Genomic DNA, 6,000 nt, shown 5'->3' on the forward strand with positions numbered 1-6,000 from the left:
GGAGATGTTTATGCTCAAGATTTTATAAGGAAGTTGGTGCATTTGGAATTGGAAATTTTTCGAAATCTTTCCTATTGCATTATCTGGGTTCCCTATTGCATAATTTGGGTTTCCTATGCATAATCTACTGCACTGGTGAATCTGTGCAATCAGTGCAAATTCCAGTTTTCTTTTTTTTTTTTCAAAAAAAAAAACAAAAAAGAAAGACCCATGGACCCGGCCTGATTCGGCCCGTTTCAACCGGGCCGGGTAAGGTTCGGTTCCTATATAACAAAATATAATCCCCGGCCCGTGCACACCCCTAGGTTCATCGACTTGTCCACAATTAGCATGTTGTTTTGGTACTAGCTACTACAAGGACTACAACGTTGCGTCTCTTTTGGCTGGGAGTTAAAACGTTGTTTTCAATCAAGTATCAAATTACAAATTAGTATTTGGTCCATGATATATAATCTGCTTTATAGACAGAGCTGTATTTTCTGACCGTTGGTGTGACGTCGGTGCCAAAATGCCAGAAACCTACAAAAGCTAATACAAATTAAAGGGGTGTGATATCCACACACCCCTTTTTACTTCTCTCACACCTTTTTAATTTTTAGCCATTAGATCGGATGAATTGAAGAAGATCAACGGATAGAAATTAACTAGGGGTGTGGGAGAAGTAAAAATGGGTGTGTGGATAGCACACCCCCAAATTAAATTAACAAATCGTTTCACTGAGATAATATTGTATATCACGGCTGGGGATGGTAATCTGCATGACGAGTATCGACATTGCCGTGTAAAATAGACATATTCATGCAATTTGTTTGACTTTAGCTTGTTTTATTTCTTTAACAAGCCCAACTCGATCCAAGTTAGAGCTAATCTACTCATATAATGGAATAAATTGTAACAATGATCCTTTAACTTTAACTTAATTAGAGTAATGATCCCTTAACTCATCAAGCGTGCAGCTATGGTCCCTCAACTAAAAATATATTACCATTATCCATCAACTTTAATCCAATTAGAGAAATAGTCTCTCAACTTTAACCCAATTAGAGCAATAGTTCTTCAACTTTAACCCAATTGTAGCAATAGTCATTCCAACATAACTAAATTCTAACAAAGTTGACGAAAATGACCATAGTTACACGTTTTGATGAGTTGAGGGACAATGGTAAATTGGTAATGAATTTTTAGTTGAGAGACCATTGCTTCAATTTGATTAAAGTTGAGGGATCATTGCTACAATTTACTCTATATAATGGGATGAGTTCTTTTATTATATACCCTAATATGAAATAACTATTTAGGCATATAAGATTTTTTTTTTAAAATCCCAAATTATTATTATTATTATTATTTGGTCAAGGAAACTTTAACTACAAGGAAACATATTTACAAATGAAAGGCCTAGAAACAGGAAAACATAAACAAGCAAAAAGACGGCCCAAACACCAAATGAACAAGAGCCCAACCAAACAGTTGAGGCCGAAAAACAGAAAAAAAAAAAAAAACCGAGGAGTCTGCTACTACCTCATCCTCCAGAATAGTGCATCTTGACCTGCATAAATCCAAGCTCACCACTAAACATTGCCTCGCCGATCTGATCATCCAACACCGATCTGCTCCTCGAGCACAACCATGTAACCAGAAATTGAAATAAATCAGTTGGCTATCGATAGAAAGAAGCCCATGGAACACCATGAGTACATTGCCAGAACGATAGACAACAGAGAGAAGGTGGTGGTGTTGGGAACACCCGAGTCGGTTGAAACACCGAAAGTTGAAGCACCATCTCGAAAAGTATGGTTGAAGGTCGAAACTTAGATGAAGGAGGAGAAGGGATGTTAGCAAGGTAAGAATAGGAGGGCAAATCAAGATGAGGAGGGGGAAAAAGCAGCAGAGAAGGGGAAAAGAGGAGAGAGCAAAAGAAAGGGAAAAGTGACAACTGACCCCAGCCGGAGCTAGAGTCGGTGTCAAAGATCTGAAACAAGATTGCAACCCTCACCAAAAGGGGGAAGAACTCTCAGAGAGAGAAGCTCTCTCACGGAAGGAGAGAAGTTGATTTTATGTAATCCCAAATTATTTTTGACGTGGAGTCTAATATTCTTCTTCTCTATTATTTAATAAAACTCTAATCACTAAAATTACATTAAGTTAATGAAAAAATGTTATTTTTGATGAATGAACACAAAATCAACGCTTTCAAGGCTGCAGATGAGGTCATACTTTTCAATATAACTCCACGTTCTCAAGTATTAGATTGCGGACTGTAATTTAGAGGCCTTCGATTCTATATTTGCTAATAAACACAAAAGAAGTCAAGAATCAGAAGCCCAAGGCTCAAAATTATCTTGAAATGGGCTCTTGGTTTTATTTTGAGCGGAACAGCAGGTCTTCAATGAACCGGAAATTTCATAAAGAAAATGCTACGAAGACAACATTTCGAATCAGCATCATTTTCTTCTAGTAGGTTAAAATCTTAAACTTCAAGCCTTAAACCAGAAACCCTACGTGTAGCTTAAACCCTCCCAACAAAAGGAAACGTTGGACTCCAAGTATTTCCAATGTTGAATGGAAATACTTGGGTCCAATTACATTTATTTTATTTTATTGCATTTTCTTTTAAAATTTCATTGCACGCCATGAGAGTCTATTAAGGAACCATGATCCTCTCCTGAGCAGTTCCCTAGGGATCCTAGGGATCCCGCAATCTTGTCTGTTCATTTTATATCGTGCGGTTAGTTTTCGTTAGGTACTATTCATATTTGAATTTTAAAATTTAAATAATTTATGACCGCACGATATATGATAAACGGACATAATTGCGGGATCCCTAGGATCCCTAGGGAACTGCTCAGGAGAGGATCCTGGTTCTCTATTAAGATATACTCCTCCCTCTCTCCGCACCGTTGACTAATATGCACCAACGACAATAGCGATCATATTTATTTCCAATCAAACTTGTAAAACTATAAAATAACAAAACCAACGTTTTATGTTTTAATTTGCTGTGTATTTTATTGCAGGATGGCAGTTATAATTAGGCTTGGCAAACGGGTCGTGTCAGTCGTGTTCGTGTAACACTTGTTATCTTAACGGATCGTGTCGTGTCACATCTGTTATCTTAACGGGTCCTTAGGTAAAGTGATCCGACCCGTTATGACCCGTTAAGAAAAATATTATTTTTCCTTAAATTTGCACATACCACACATTGTCACATAAATATTACTTCAAAACATTAAAACACATTTGTCGTTTAAGTACTACATCTACACTCGAAAATAAGAGCCTCATAAAAAATACATCCATACATTACTAATCTATTACAAATATTAAATGTGCAAGGATATGCAAAATGAAAGTGTTTTTGTTTTCAAGGTTGTGAAGCCTTTCTCAAAAGTTTAAACCTTGCCAATGGAACTCAAATCTTAATGAAAGTGACCCACTAGTGTGTTTATTCGTACTTTCATTAAGTATAACATAAGATTTTGTGGTATCCACTAGTGTAAATATTTTAAATTGAAGATCGAATTCATTCATTGTATTCATATAGTCTCAAGGAGTGTAGTTGTAAAAAATCATCAAAATCGGAGTTAAAATAACTGTTAAATTGTGAATTTTTGTTTATAACCGTCGAAAAGTTTTGTCCCGTTACTTAATCTTTAAATGTTTGTTTTTTGCAATTTTTGGCGTATGCGATCTCGATGCATATACAAACAAGTATGACGGTTAGATCGTTGAAACTAGTTTCGTAGAATGCGTATCCCATCAAAACAATAGATTCACTAACACTAAAGAGTTTATTCTTACTTTCATTAAGTATAACATAAGATTTTGTGGTATTCACTAGTGTAAATATTTTAAATTGAAGATTGAATTCATTCATTGTATTCAAATAAGGTCAAGGAGTGTAGTTGTAAAAAATCATCAAAATCGGAGTTAAAATAACCGTTAAACTATGATTTTTTGTTTATAACCGTCGAAAAGTTTTGTCGTGTTACTTAATCTTTAAATGTTTGTTTTTTGCAATTTTTGGCGTATGCGATCTCGATGCATATACAAACAAGTATGATGGTTAGATTGTTGAAACTAGTTTCGTAGAATGCATATCCTATCAAAACAATAGATTTACTAACACATAAGAGTTTATTCTTATTTTCATTAAGTATAACATAAGATTTTGTGGTATCCACTAGTGTAAATATTTTAAATTGAAGATCGAATTCATTCATTGTATTCATATAGGGTCAAGGAGTGTAGTTGTAAAAAATCATCAAATTTCGTCGGAAAATTGACGATTTCACGTCAAAAATTCACGCAGGGACCGGGTCGGGTCATGCGGGTGTAACAGGTCGAGAAGTGACCCGGGTTGGTTGTTCTTCCACTTCTCTCATTTCCCTTATTTCTCCCCCCTGATTGGCCTGTCTCTCCCTTCTTTCCCTCATCTCTCCATCCTAGCCACATATGTGGCACCAAATCAGTGCTCCAGCAAATCTGGAGCCTTCTAGATAATGGCCAAATGACCATTTCGCTCATGTCTTTGCTCGTTTATATCTCATTCGTTATAACTCTGTTTGGTGAACGGTCTCCACCAATGCACTCATGATGTCGAGCTCTATCCAAATATGTAAATAAAAGTGACAAAATATAATAGGAATTAAATACGTCCTCGAAAAGTCCGTTTAGTTCATTAAGGGCATTTTCATCATTTTGCTTATAAAAAAAAAACTATACGTCGTAATTATAAACGCGTCGAAACTAAGAATACGAAATATGTAATTTTAAAAAGTGAAATCCGGGGGTGGGATTTCACAAAAAGGTTGCAGGAGTTGCTTAAGAGTTAAAAACAGGGTTAACACGTGACCTAAAACCCCTAATTTGTTGAGTTTGGTGGGAGATCCACGTCCAGCTCAATACAAAGTCAACCTCTTTTATCTCATTTTCTCAACGCGTAAGGCATTTAATGTATGCTTATATTTATATAGTAGAGCGCACTAGACTTTATTATTTGTTTTTGCCTACAAATAGGCACACACTCTGGATAGTCTCTGGAATGAGCTCTCCCTCTTTCTTTTCCTCTTCCTCTTCTTCCTTTTCCTCGTTCCTCTTGATTCAAGTAAGTCTCTTTGTTTCACTGGTTTTACTCTCTTCATGAGGAAATTGTTGTAAACCAAATTATAAAATGGTGCCTTTCAAGTAATACTAGCCTTCATGCACGCGCTCAGTGAATGCAGACGACATTTTTTTAATCATGGCGTTCTACACGCGATTTACACATTTTAAATGTATTTATATGTGTGAATTGACAAAAGGAAAGTCAAATATTGGAAGTAAATGAATAATCTTAGATCAAACTAGAAAAAATCCCTTACAAACCATTCAAAGCAGCTGAATTCACATAATAAAACCGGTCTTTCAATTTCCATCGACATTCTATTGAATTTACATTAAGAATAGAGAAAATAATATTTAATATATAACTGATTGAAATACATTATTGCCAGCTCATTGTGAGACTAAGCACACCCCCTCTCCCTTAGCGTAGATAATATTGTTTGTTCAAAAGAAAAATTATTCGACAACTAATTTAATCACATTATTATGCGCGTGCTGAAAACCTTTTTTATAACCGGCATTACACTCATCTTAAGATATTTTGAACGTGCTTAAAAATAGAGAAAATAATATTTAATGAACAACTGATTGAATCATATTATTGCTAGCCTATTGTGAGGTACTAATTAAAAACAACTGTTAAAAAAATTAATTATTAAAAAACACTGTTAAAATGATGAAAATGCCCTCACATCTTATTAGTTTAAAAACTAATTATATATTATAGACTCACATCTTATTAATTTAAAAACTTTGATTCAAGTCCTCCATTTATTATATTGTGAAAAATTACATTCTGCTAGCTCACCTTAACGATGAACATATATGCACCTTAAATTACTAACCTTTTCGCTGAGACCTCCAAATTATCCCAAATTTATATCACATATTAGT

Source organism: Malus domestica, chromosome 15 (assembly GCF_042453785.1).
Source record: "Malus domestica chromosome 15, GDT2T_hap1".
Lineage (NCBI taxonomy): Eukaryota > Viridiplantae > Streptophyta > Magnoliopsida > Rosales > Rosaceae > Malus > Malus domestica.